The sequence below is a fragment of the Octopus bimaculoides genome, chromosome 14 (genome assembly GCF_046866305.1).
Source record: "Octopus bimaculoides isolate indiv1 chromosome 14, ASM4686630v1, whole genome shotgun sequence".
Classification (NCBI taxonomy): Eukaryota; Metazoa; Mollusca; class Cephalopoda; order Octopoda; family Octopodidae; genus Octopus; species Octopus bimaculoides.
In genome coordinates, this window is record NC_142941.1 from 5,178,444 (window position 1) to 5,193,679 (window position 15,236).

General features: G+C 38.0%; 1 protein-coding gene across 3 annotated transcripts in view; it reads right to left on the reverse strand.

Annotated features, from left to right (window-relative positions):
- Nucleotides 1-15,236, reverse strand: part of LOC106868324 (uncharacterized) — a 41,031-nt gene that overhangs the window by 18,080 nt on the left and 7,715 nt on the right. Inside the window, exon 1 of one of the 3 annotated variants that reach the window (XM_014913518.3) lies at nt 14,584-15,236. This exon is cut by the window's right edge and continues 305 nt beyond it. The exons of 1 other annotated variant lie outside the window; for it this stretch is intronic. The gene's annotated coding sequence lies outside the window, so the exon portion shown is untranslated. Of the gene's footprint in view, nt 1-13,389; nt 14,378-14,583 lie in introns of those variants that run through there. One more of the 3 variants, XM_014913519.3, reaches the window with a different exon arrangement.

A 15,236-nucleotide genomic window follows, 5' to 3' on the forward strand; every position in this document is an offset into this window, starting at 1 on the left:
GCCCAGCGACACAACCATCACAATGGATTTACACCCCCCACCCCCAACTTCTGACCATTCTCTGTTGCAATGAGGAAGTCACTGGCGACCTGGAGGTCAAGAAAACCAACCAAATAACAAGGTTTCCTTATAATCAACAAGCAAGAAGACGATGAGTCAATGGCAGAATGCCAGTCTAGATTGTCTAATTAATTAGTAAATAGGGGCCTTTACACATTGGAATCCAATCAACTATCATGATATAGCATTTTCGTCACGCTCAGGAGTGACACCGAAAGGACACTCAACCTGCTAGAAATAGCCACCACTCTCCTCCCTCAAATCACACTCTACAGTCTTAAAAGGAGAACACACACACAATCTATCCAAAAACAAGAGGCTGGATGGTCACAGCTTGAACACCTTCAATCATAAGTCTGCTCAATCAGGGGCTAAACAACAGCAGCAGCAGCAATAACAACAACAGCAGTAATATACAAACCATTCAGAAAGCCTCTACATGGTCACTCAGCATGCTAGAAGCAACAACCAAACCTCTCTCAAATCATACTGCATTGTTTTTACATTGGGTCGTGTAGTCCTAAATACATTATATCTGACAAAATATAGGGATGGTAACGACTGGAACATGTTGGATGAGGGCTGATCTAAGGACTAAACAACAGAGGTAATCAATGAGATGCTCATTGATGGCACTGCCCACTACATCTATTTTTATTTTTTTACCTCAGCCACAGTTTCATCGCTACAGGTCTGCTCCAGTGGGATTGTCTGGGTACGCAGGATTGGTTATATTGAACATTACAGATAATAAACTGAAACCATGGCACAAACTTTGCTGTGTGATTAGGAGATTTGCTTCATGCATTCATGGTTCCTGATTTGATTACAAATTACGAGGCCCTGGGAAGGTGTCTTTTACCATGGTCATAGCTCTGGGTTAAGCAATACCTTGTGACTGAAGTTTTGTAAATGGATACTGTTCAGAAGCCTGAACATTCCACCCCACTCAAAACTTCTGCACTATTTATACCCTCCCCCTACTGTTGTTCACTGAGAGTAGGCCCCCAGTACATCTCCAACACCCACCATCTATTCCTCTCTCTCTCTCTTACTCTATCTCTCTCCTACCTTTCTTTCCTTGTCCTACTGGGGTGGCCAAGTATCTCCCTTGTCCCACAGCCACTTCCCCCCATGTCCACTCCTCTTAACCCCACTGGTGCTGGTTCCATGTAAAAAGGACCTGTGCCAGTGTCACATAAAAAGCACCAGTCCAGAGCCAGGTAAAAAGCAACTGTGCCAGTACACGCAAGGGGCACCTTTGCCGCTTCCATATAAAATGCACCCGAGCTGGTGCCACTTAATAAACACCCATGTCAGTGTCATGTAAAAAGTACCCAGTACACTCTGTAAAGTGGTTGGCATTAGGAAGGGCATCCAGCCATAGAAACCATGCCATAACAGACAAATGGAACCTAGTGCAGCTCTCCAGCCTTGCCATCTCCTGTCAAACTGTCCAACCCATGCCACCATGGAAAACGGAAGTTAAATGATGATGATGATGATACTGTACAGAAGCCAACCATAGCTGTAAACCCTTACAAGTGAGCATGATTTCATAACATATACCATACATTCAGTAATTGCTTTAGGCCCCTGTATAACTGAACTGACATCAACACCCTATTGGCTCTCCCACTCCTGACACAATGGAACATTAATGATGGAGAAAGGACTGGGGCAACACTAAGTTGGTACTCATTTTAACTGAGTAGACTGGTGTAGTGTACAATGTTGTACCTTGCTCAAGACACAATCTGCTACCTACTCTAGGAATTGAACCTACAACCTTATGATTGTGATTTCAACACTCAAATCACAATATGATGTGTGTGTGTATGTATGAGTGTTTTCTTGGGATTCATCCAACTATATCCACCCACCTTTCAATTTGTGGCCATATGCCAAAGTGAAAGAAAAAAAAAATTATTTAATATATTTATGTTATGGAGGTGAATGCATCGGACGAGATGGGTAGAACAAGCCCATAAATCTTTTCAGTTTTGAGCTCTGATGAGAGTACCATATCCTAAAAAGGGAAATGAAATGGAAGCTATTATTAACAGAAACATTCAACATTGAGAATCTACCAAAACTAAAGAGGAACAGAGTTCACGGAAGAGCTTGGGGAAATGCTTGAAGAAGAAGATGAGATTTGTATCAATGGAAGAAACTTGTTATTGTTATAATTTCACAAAAGTTAAGATATTTGCATATTAATTACTATAATGTAAAGATCATATGACTACAGTTGGCAGTCTTTAGAAATGGGTAACGATTTACCAATTCAATGTGAGTCGCATGTATTTTAGAGTTAGAAAGAGAGATAAAGGTTAGCAGAAAGTTGGACCTTATCAAGCACAATGTCTGATGCAATGTCTGATGCAACGACTGGAGCAAACCCACTGCTTTAACCCTTTATGTATACATACTTACATAAGCCAAGCTTCCATTCAGTTTCTGTCTACTAAACTTCTCTAACAAAGTATTCATCAACCCAAAGCTACAGTGGAAGGCATTTTCCCCCAAATACTACAAAGTGCAACCAAACATGAAACCATGTGGTTGCAAAAGGATCTTCATCACCATAAAACTATACCTTATTTTTTTATTGCCCACAAGGGGCTAAACATAGAGGGGACAAACAAGGACAGACAAAGGGATTAAGTCGATTACATTGATCCCCAGTGCGTAACTGGTACTTAATTTATCGACCCCGAAAGGATGAAAGGCAAAGTCGGCCTTGGCGGAATTTGAACTCAGAACGTAACGGCAGACGAAATACCGCTAAGCATTTCGCCCAGTTTGCTAACCTTTCTGCCAGCTCGCCACCTCGTCACCATACAACTATACCTGCTGCCCTTTTTTATTGTTTCTGTTGGATCAGAGCCAGCTTGGGACTAAACAACAATTAGAACCACACACACACATCATTACTGGTTCCAGAAGAATTATTTTACTGTTTTATTTTCTGGGTAAAAAGCTTTACTGTAATTAGTTTTGCCCCTTAATTTTCTTACCCCAAATACTACAAGAATCAACATGAAATTTCCTAAGTTCAGGGTTGATAAAATATCTATCAGGTATATCGTATATAATTTCTCTCCACTAAAGGGTTATCTCTAAAGTGTAAGACTTCTGCTTTTCGTTTTGATACAATAATCAATTCTACTTTGCAAACTGTTTGTACCTGACATAGAAATAAAGAAATCCACCATAAGTTAACTATTTTTTTAGTGAGGAAGGAAGGCAGTGCCTAAGGGAAGGGAAGGAGAAAGGTGTACTCAAAAAGGAGTTCCAGCCTAAATGATTTGATTACAACAGAATAGAGTCTACTAAAGGTACCCAAGGGGCCTCATGGTGAAGTTAAACAAGGCAATGGATTAAGTCTACCACCCAAGTAGGCCATGGCAGGATTTGAACTCAAAATGTAGAGGCTCAAAACAAATACTGTGAAGCACTCTGTCTGACACAGTAACAATATTGCAATGGCTCTTGCCTTGAACTGATGTAGAAATATATACACAATATACACACACACATATGTTTACATTTGAAGCAAGTGTTGTTGAATGTAAACAGCAAAACAATAAAGTGATAAGTGTTTCCTGTCATTGAAATGGATTTTCAATTGGTTACAGATGAATTACTTAAAATATATATCTATATATCTATATATATGTATGTGTGTGTGTGTGTGTGTGCGTGCGTGTACACACACACACAAACATGGGTGTGTATGTAGTAGAGGTAGTGGGAAGAGGAGGAGCAGATTTATAATAACAAAGGAGAGAATAGTCAAAGGAAATATAAGTTGCAAGTTAAGAAATTCAATGTAGCATAACTCCTGTGACAGGTATTTTAAATAGAGGCTCTTAACCAAAATATGTGTCTACACACACACACAAGATATAAATAGTCATTTAAAGCAGAGTTTCTAGGCATGTGCAAACCTTCATCTTTCTGTTGCCTGATGGATTACACATAGCAAGAAAATAGTAAAGGAGCAAAGCATCAGTTTCACATAAACAAATAAACCCTAACCCTTCTCTGGTGCCTCTCTACATACAAATGTATGCCCTCCCCTACACCTGGCTCACACCATAAAGTGACAGGTGATAGAAAGGGCATCCAACAACTGAAAACCCATGCCAAAGAAAGAAACAAAAATGTAGGTTCAGTAAGCCACAGCTCAGCCAGGTGAGAAGTAACTCTGGAATAAGATGGAATAAAAACTAACAGAGTTGAAGCAATTCGTTACCCTAGCTACAGACACGCTGTCTAGTCTGGTGGCACAATAAAATATACCCAGACTATGTTGAGATGGAGTGAAATACCCAACATATGCCACATTGTAAAAACAGGCATAAAATGATAATACATCATCATTTAACATCCCTTTTTCCATGCTGGCATGGAGCAAAGTGTTTGACAATGAGAGATGAGCCAGAGAGCTCCACCACATTTTAGGTATGCTTTAGCATGGTTTCTACAGCTGGGTGCTCTTCCAAACACCAACCATTCAACAGAGTGTACTGGGTGCTTTTTATGTGGCACCAACACTTGTGAGGTCACCAAATACCTGCAAGATAAGAAAGACTCCTCGACTGAGCAGAGTACAGACTGGAGAAAGAAACTATGATCGAGGGAGAAGAACAGGAGCCTTGCTGAAGAGGTAAATACATGGCTTTGCTCACCTGGAGGTCCAGATACAACATGAATAAGACAGAATACAAAGTGCACTGAGTGAAACTAGTGTAACATATGATTAGAGATATACATATCATTAACACTGCTTTTTTGGTTGCTTTTCTACATTGGCTTGGTTTGTTTTTTGACGTTTTAAGGCTGTATTTTACAGCCATATACTTTCCTTCATGCTAACTTTTTTTATGATATTTAGGGACATGGTGTACCTTTCCTAAAAACCAGGACACACACAATACATATAGGGAAAGTCTTCTTTATCAGACTGAGCTTCAATGCATGGGAGCTTATCCTAGTTTACAAAGTATTAAATGTCAAAAAAGAGATGTCTTTCTCCCTAGATAGGACTTTATGAAAATATCTGAGCTCAGTGGTGCAGGTTAACAAAACACCAATGAAATAATGGCCTTCACCACTTACAAGAGACTATGTCCAATTACACTAACTGTTCAGGCAATACATACACAATACAGGATTGCATGCTCCTGTTTATGTCAGAAGTTCAATCTCAGTGTATGTCCCCTGTTATTTTTTTGTCTCATTGGTGTACTTACTAATGATCAGAACAAAGTTATTGTCATCCCAGTGACTTAGCTCAGTTACTTACAACAGAATTGACTCTGCTAAAGACACTCAAAAGTCAGGTGGTGGTGCTCAACCAGGTAACAGATGGAGTCTACCACCCCTAAACAGACTCAGTCCCCACCCACCAAGCTTCTACAGTTTCCATTTACCAAATTTCACTCCCAAGGCTTTGGTCAACCTGAAGCTACAGTAGAAGACACTTAACCACACACCCATGACTGTTGCCCTTCGTTGTCTCCGGACAAAACACTATTTTCTACATTACCTCAGTTTACCTGGCTGTCAGGATCTAGGACCCACTAGATCACCTGGAAATGTTACCTTTGATACACTGATATCATATCCAAGGAAAGATTTCATTTTCATCCTTTCTGTTGAGTCTGTGAGATAGCATACTATATTCTACACCATCTCAGTTCACATTATAGTCAGTACTAAGTACTAGATCATCTAGGAAATATTACTTGAGATAGAAATACATCTACTGAAATATGAAATGGTGATTTAGTCCTCATATGCTTAACAGCAGAATTAAATACTGCCAAGGAGCTAGGACGCATTTATTGCAAATGTTAATAGACTTCACTAAAGGACACAATACAGGGTGGCAACAGGATGTGTTATCAATCTTTTCTAATGTATGTCTCTGCACCATTTCAAGTAAAACAGATTAGGAGACAACAACTGACATTAACTAGGAAATAAGAATGAAAGAGTTTTAAAAAAAATACGTGAAACTAAGGAAAGAATTGCTTACTGTTACATTGGGAGTTATGGCACACCTTCCAGTAAATAAACCTGTTTTTGATATCAATGTACAACGGACAAATGTCAAGACACAGTTTGTACTTCATGAAACTGTTTAAATATTAAGGCACACCTTATAGTAAATAAACCTAATTATATGTCAAGATATAGGTGTGTGGTTCAAAAGTTTGATTTTCAGTTCCATAGTTTTTGAATTCGATCTCACAATGCAGCATTTTGGACAAGTCCCTTTCTATTACAGTCATGAGTGAAATTTCATAGATGGAGACTGTATGGAAGCCTGTTGAAGAGATTGCTCTTATTCTCAGTGATAGACTTCATTCAACACACTCTTTAAAACTATCACACAACTGATGGGTGGGTTTTACAGAGTTTGCTTGAATGTGGGCCTAAGGATAAAACTTCCTCTCAGCAGTCACAGATGCCCTGGAAAAGGGTGTTGATACAACCCTTCCTTCTCTGATGAAATCATTAAAAAAATACATTTGACACCAGAGAAAACAAATATCAAGACATACCTTATAATAAATAAAACTGTTTAAGCCAAAAGTGGAGTCATCTAAGTGGTTGCTGAACTTGCAAAAAATAGCAACCAAATCTTCCTCAAATCACAAGCTACTTTCTTAAGCTAGGCAAGATACATTTGCTAATTGTAGTCATTTCTCTTCAAACAGTCATAACTGAAATGAACTTCACCATGCTGCACCACAAATAGGTCCTTAATTTCATATTGTGTTTCCGCCATCAATGTAATTGAGTGGTCTTTGTCCCCTTTTGGGAGTGGAAGTGGAATTCTCCATCACAATAACATTCAATTGTAGTTCAGCTCATTTAAAGCGGATCAGTGGAAATAATCATGAAAACTGTCTCAAAATCAAGCTGTGTAATGAAGTATGCAGAGTCCAACTGGGTTTCATGAAATGTAAGACACAATCCAGAGATACCAGATTAAACGTGCCTCTCTTTAATATAGAATCATATGTGAGTCAGTGCAGAGGTTGTCAAACTGACAAATATCAGTGTACCACTCCCTAGAAAAAATATTAGATTTTTTTCTTCACACCTCTTTCTTAATGAAAAGATAAAAATGCAGTTGACAACCATATAAATTTTCTTTTCTTCACCATGGTACTCAATTTTACTAAATACGATAGTGTCCCTACTCCCTCTTCAAACCTAATTACTCCCTACCCCTTTATGAGAACAGAATCTGGGTTGTTGTTATTTAACCCTAGGTCAACTCAGCTCAAGCAGACATGTGATCAAAGTTACACGATATCAGTTTTGTATGCTGATGAGGAAAATTGCATTAATTTTTTTTGTCTAGAAATTAATTATAAAAAGTCACAAGCAAAACATTTAAAATTATGTAATTTCAGCCAATTGAAAGCCTCTGCTTGACATACAGAATGCCGTGACTGTTTGAAGCCTTTACATCCTCTCTCGACCAGCTAGAATCAGTGACTAAACCTACCTAGGACTATACTGAGGGTCCCCTTATCATTTTTGCTTTTCCATATGATGGTAGGATGTGATTAAGAGAGATGTGGCCGTTATTTTTAGCAATTTCAGTGATCACATAGTGGATCCCTTGTTGCCACATCCTGCCAGTGTGGGTAGTTGTAGTGTGACAGCTGGTATGAGGTATAATATAACAATGAATGCATATTGTGTTCAGTGTGCTTTCAGAAAGTTACATTCAATTACCTGATCGTAGCTACCTTTGTATGATACAGCTGCGGAGTACAAGGTGTACCTACTTAATCAATGTAGTGTAGAAAACATGGCTATGTGACTAGGAGCGTGATTTGCAACCAAATGATTCTAGGCTTGATCCCACTGTGCAGTACCTAAGGCGTTTCCTATCAAAGTCTGATGCTGACCAATGCCTGTGTGCATGTGCATGTGTGTGTGTGTGTGTTTGTACATCAGAGTAAATATCTCAGGGTGGTTACATTGCCAAAAGGAGGCAAACTCTCAGAAAGGGATGTTAACTCAATCGGTAAACTCAACAAACAGAAACGAATATAATTACTATATAACGGGTGTGAAAGTAAGTTCTGGGGTCAATATTATGACAAAGACCCTACAAAACAGTAAGAGAAGCATAAAAGATAACAGTTGGTAGATCAATAACAAACTTTAGCACAGAAATGGAAATGTTGTTAGAGATGAAAGAGGATGTCTTTATGATGCTACTGAAGCAGTGATATGGTGTTTAATATAATGGCAAGAATTGAAAACAAATTGCACCAGTTTGTTTTGTTTTTGATTTAGGTATAATTTCAGGGGAAGAGGGGAGTTAGTCACATCGACTTGACTGGTACTTTATTTTATCAACTCTGAAAGGATTAAAGGTAAAGTAGACCTTAGTGGTAATTGAACTGCTTCAACCAGATCCTACTTCATAGAAGCCCTGACATCTGATTTGGTTATTTTCAGTGCAGAAAACAGCCAAATCACTATCCGTGAAGCTGACCATTTTAACACATTATATTGCAATTTACAGATTTAGTATATTTTTACTGACTCTTGACTCTATAGTACTGCATATTTCATTTTTTTGTTTTGTGATGGCATGGGTTACACAGGTCATTTCTAGCATAGCCCCTTGCTACTTGTGATCCTTTGTCACTTCCTTTGTGAGGCCCAACATCTTGAGATCAGCCTTTAACTATTACTTTCTACATCTTTTTCTTCAGCAAGTTCCTTTCACTTGGATTCTTGGCACTTCTTCACCCAACTATCATTCATCTTATACACCACAAATCCATTACCAGCACATCCTTCCTTCTTGTACACGATATTGGACCACTTCTTTCTCAGCCCATCTCTCTCATGTTGTTATCCATGCTAACAATACACACTCAACAGAACATGCTCACCTCATTTCTTTCTAACCTTGGCTTTCAATACCCAGTTATGTCACATATATAACTAGAGGGGCAAAGTAATGAAGGTGTTTGGTTTTTGGTGTTAAACTGAGCAATGGGTTGTGTCTACCATCCAAGAAGAGGAATAATCTCTTCAACAGGCTTCCACATGGATGTTAATGGATGATGATGATAAGGCGGTGAGCTGGCAGAAACGTTAGCACACTGGGTGAATAGCTTAGCGGTATTTCGTGTGTCTTTATGTCCTGAGTTCAAATTCTTCCGAGGTCAACTTTGCCTTTCGTTCTTTCGGGGTCGATAAATTAAGTACCAGTTGCATACTGAGGTCGATCTAATTGACTGGTCCCCTCCCCCAAAACTTTGGGCCTTGTGCCTAGAGTAGAAAAGGATGATGACGACGATGATGATAATGATGATGGCTTAATCTGAGGCTATGAAAGAAATTACTTGTCCAGCATGGTGTGAAATGGGATTGAACTCTGAAACTCAGCTAATTGCTTAACCACTTAGTTGCTCAGCTAATTTCTTGACCACTTGGCCATACTTGCATCTTGGCGGGATCTCATCACACAGAACAACTTGGAAACAAAAAACATTTTTTAACTGCAAAAGTTTGAATAGAACGTGAGTGATATTTACTGGACCTGTAAACATAACAGGAAATGTCAGCCAGTACATACGCGACTGTCGCTAAATACAGCAATTATTTCTCATATAAACACCAAGAAATAATAATGTTAAGTAAATAATTTCAACCTCATGGTTAATTAAATAATTACCATGTCATAATGCTGCTACCACCATAATGTCTAAATAATACTAGCGTTCTAGGGGCCAGCATAAAAGAAAGGGATTGCAAGACATTGAGCATGACTCTTCAAAATGACCATTATGTATTTGTTAAGGTGGTAAGCTGGCAGAGTCATTAGGTGTGCTGGGCAAAATGCTTAGCAGCATTTCGTCCGTCATTATGCTCAGAGTTCAAATTCTGCCATGGTTGACTTAGCCTTTCATCCTTTCAGTAATGGGATCAATGTAATTGTCTTAGTCCTTCTTCCGAAACTGCTGGCCTTGTGCCAAAATTCGAAAGCATTATTATGTATTTGTTGTTTAACAGCAATTCATTCATAATCAAGCAGACATTTCACAAAAAGACATTCCAACCATGGCCACTCTGCCTATTGTTTTCAGATACACTTGTTCTTCTTTTTTTTTTTACTTAGGATGAAAGAATGTAATTCGAGGGAATTTATTTGCTATTTCTAGCTAATCCAGCGACCATGTAGAGCGTTTCTCCTTGACTCACATAAGAGACAGACAATAAGGGAGTCGTGACGCTCATGCCTTTCACCTTTATGTTAACAATGTTGTGTTGTATAGGCCCAGGTCAGCCCTAAACATGCTGCCTAATGACCAGACATTCCAGCCGTGAACATCTAGTTTTTTCTTTTGTTTTTATTCAGATATAGTGTATCTTGAACCATATTATATAACGCATGCTTTCTTTAATGAAAACAGTTTGAGTGTGGTCTGAGGGAGACTTGTCTTCTATTTTCTGCAATTTGAGCAAGCGAGTAGAGGCTCCTTTATTGGCTTCACACACACACACACACACACACACGCGCGTCAACTGAAGTGGTTATAATTTGACAATTGTAATCGGATACGAAGACAGCAGACAGTTCTGAGAGGTAGGGGTTGCGTCGATCGCCAAGATGTTGTCACAATACCACGTTCTTCCGGGATGGTAATTTCTCAACTATAAACAACAACAGACTTAACATTGGACCAAAGCTACAGGTTTTTCGTGGTGATGATGGTGGTAAAGGTGTAAACGTAATCGTCTTGAGTGATTAGCTGTCACTTTCTTATTGTTCTTTAGTCGCATGATCAGCTCTGTGATCAATAGCATTCCAGTCGTGACCATCTCGTCCTTTTTAGGTGTATAGGACTGTCTAATGTGTCCTTTCTTTATTTGAAAAAGAAGGGTATGATTTGAGTGAGATTTGGCTGCTATTTCTATTAGCTCGAGTAACCATATAGATTCTCCCTTGTTGAGTTCGACTTATTTTGTTACTTATTTTATTTACACACGCACACACATACATACATACATACATACATACATACATACATACATACATACATACATACATATATATATATATATATATATATATATATATATATATATATATATATATATATATATATATATATATATATAACTGGTATTTAGCATATCAAACAACATGAGGATAAGTGAAGGATTAACGGTCGTAACGGATTAGCGAAGCCGGATAAAATGGATAAACACTTTAGATTTACACAGCAAGCAGTTATATTTAACTGGATCTTCAATTTAGGGGCCAATCGAGACCCCACTATACGAAGCCATTTTCGATATGTGTGTGTATGTGTCACTGCACACACAAACACATACACGCGATCCTTTATTTCACTGAAGAACCTTACTCCCCACTCCCGAAACAACAAAACACACCCCTTTCCAGTGTATTGAGTGATTCACTGTAAACCCTATATGCCTGTTGTTGTTTGGCCCCAGCTCAACCCTAAAGCACATACCTATAGTTAATCTCCAGCCCTTATTTTAGACAGTAGAGTATGATCAGATGGAAATTTGTTATTTAAAATTTGAGACCGAGAAACCGTATAAAAACTCCCTCATTTCCTATATATATATATATATACTTTGTGCAGTGAATGCACTCGTAGGCGTATATGTATTTGTGTGTGTGTGTGTATATATATATATATATATATATATATATATATATATATATATATATATATAAAGTAATCGTTTATGATTCGTTACTTTGCAATGGTATTCTTCACAAAGAGCTTTCTCTAAACGCCGAAGTTATTTTTTATAATTCTGAATCAGAAATAACTATTTTAACTGAGATTAATAAAAAAAAAAAAAGAAAGAAAAAGTTACCATGTCTTTATTAAAAGGAACCCGCTCAAATGCAACAATCAGATATGAGCTGAACAATTTTAAAATTAAAAAAAAATTAGGGTTAAATTCTCTCATTATAGTACTTTTAAACACATATAGATCTTTGTGTATAACTTAAATTTCCCTTTTTGAATGTTGGGAAATCTACTGTATAGTAACAAGGTTTCTCTTGTTATTTTATAAGCATCCATTATATGTATGTGTGTGTGTGTGCATGGTGAACATCTACAACCTGTTCATTTGTCTGTTGATGATCTTGGCCTATTGCATATATACATATACATGCATATATATATATATATATATATATATATATATATATATATATATATATATGTATGTATGTATGTATATATATATATATATAATGTGTACATACAAAATGTATCTGTTAAACAAAAAAAATGAATGCTGTTCCATTGAATACAGGAAATATATCTAAAAAAACTACAGAACAAAGACACGGATTAGGAAATCTATTTCCCTACGCTAAATTTACATTTCTCCCTCCGTCCTTCCCTCCCCCCCTCTCTCTCTATATATATATGTATATATATATATACATATACACGTTTGGTGTTTTAACAAGCGAGAAAGAATATTGGTTCACGCAGGATACACACACATATACACACACACACACATATATATATATATATTTATATATATATATATATATATATGTATATATGGCAGCAATGTTACAGGACAAGACGACAAGAGAGAAACAAAACAAAGCGTCGGCCGCCTCATTTGATCGGATCGACAAAAAAACGAAATAAGAGATTCAGACAAAACAAAGCCACCACGTATTAAAGTTTGTAGCTTACAAGTTTTCCCCTTTTGTTTCTATAATTTTGTTGCTTCGCTGTAGGCCAATCTTAATCGAACAGAAACTTCGATGAAAAGCACTCCAGTCATGCCCGTCCCGTCTCTCTTTAGGGTTTTTATAGAGCATTAATGCGTCCTTGATATGAGGGAGATTTGGCTGCTATGCCAAGCACACCGATCTAATATTTTGTTGGATGGCAATAAGGTTGGCAGACTCGTTCGAGCTTCGGACACAAAACATCGTGTAGTATTTAATATCTGTCCATTACGGTGTGGGTTCAACTCTAGCTGTGATCAACATTACCTTCGATCCCTCCTTGGATCAATAAAATAACGTACCAGTCAAGTTGTCTGGGATCGATTTTATATTAGTATAAGGTATCCTAGATGTGAAACAGTCAGCTTTGCCTTTCACCCCTCCAGAGTAAAAAATATTAGCCGAGTAAAGTAGCAGGGACAATTTATATACTCCTATAAAACATCCCAGAAGTCAACAGAATTGGACCATTAGTTAGAAGCCTGTCACACTGATCAGAATAAAAGTGGTGTCTTGTTGTTTACCTTTTCAGACTTGATGCATACAGGAATTCCTGAGGCGGAGCAAGTAGTTAGAAAGTAGTTTCACACGCTGTCTGAACGCCCCTCTCTGTTTTGCTACTCATCCATATACGACTGTATGTGTATTGTATGTAAGTATGTAAACACACTAAATGCAAATAGTAGGATGAATGCTATGCCGTGAAGAGAAGAGGTTTAACGTTTCGGACAGAACACTCATCAAACAGAGAGAGAGAGAGAGAGAGAGAGAGAGCGAAAGAAAGAGAGAAGTGTTTACTAGCGTTAGTGAGTGAATAAAAAGCGGAAGAAGTGAGAAGAAAGTACAGCCATGTCTATATATCTACATAGTCTTGCATCTCGCAGAACTATCATTTTCAAATATATATCGATGCAGCTACAACTCTATGTAGTTTCCAATGCAGCAGCTCCCCTCTCTCTCTCTCTCTCTCTCTATATATATATATATATATATACATATATAAAGGTATTTTCAAAATTGTAACGTAAATGGATCTCCGTCGGTCGGTTTTGATACTGCTTACACGTTCAATTATTGTATGAGAGGCCGAGTATTCCACAGTTACTCAACGTAATTCATGCGGGTCCTTTAAAATTACACTAGTGGCTTCCAGAATACGTCCACCCTATTCCATTTACAAGGTTTGGGTCGACCCAGTGTCATAACAAAAAAAAAATACTTGCTCCAAATCCCACAGCGTACGATAGAACCGGAGAGGCCGAGTATTCCTCAGTTACTTATACACTCAACGTAATTCATGCAGGTCCTTTGAATTACACTAGTGGCTCCCAGAATACGTCCACCCAATTCCACTTACAAGGCTTGGGTCGACCCAGAGTCATAACAAAAAAACACTTGCTCCAAATCCCCACAGCGTAGGATCGAACCGCAAAATCCACGACTGCGAAGCAAATTTAACCACTCGGCCATGCCTGCGTCTCCCTCTTTCTCTCTCTCTCTCTCTCTCTAAATATATTCGTTTTCTACACACCACCCCCTCTCACTATATATATATACATATGTATCTCTATGCAGCTGCCTCTCCCTCTCCCTTGTCTAAGCCAGTCTCAAGGGTGGGAGGAAGCATGGAAAGACTAGTTTAGGACTTCACACAAATAGAATGGCTGATATTAAAGCACATACGAGTATTTACTTGTGGAAAGATCACAGAAACTTACCTCCCAGTTTGATTTTTTCAGGCTTTAATCGAAGATGAAATTTTGAAATAGTAGAGCACTAGACACTGTTAAGACTCACAGACAGACTGACGGTGTCGCCCGTTAATAAGTCCCTTAGTAAAATTATCTTGTTTGTTTCTCTCACACGTGGATTTCATATTTGGCAGTTCGTTTTCAAATGCTCCGTCATGAAATGATAGTTAGCTGGATTCTTTACTCTTTCCAATGGAAAACAACTAACAATTCCGGGCTAATTTCTCATCCTATTCGAGTAAATAAAACATTGATAACACAAACATTCCTTGTGGTATAAATTTGAAATGCTATATAGACAAACGGTCTTTGTTTGTCGGCAAATCCTTCAATGGTGTTACCTCCCCCTGAACCTAACACTTGACCTATCACTAACTTTTTTTCTTTGTAAAATCAGCTATTTTTTATTTTTCTCTTTTATGCTGTCCCGATCGATTTCCATTTCGTTTACTCACTGGAGTCGAACGAGAAAAAAATAAAAGATACTCATAAAATCGATCTATTGCTAAAATTAACACATTGAAAATTTGTGCAATCCGCAAGGGTTGGGGAAGGTAGGGGAAATATGACGACGACAGCAGTAGTGGTGGTGGAGGAGGTGGTAGAGTTGTCAGTAGGGT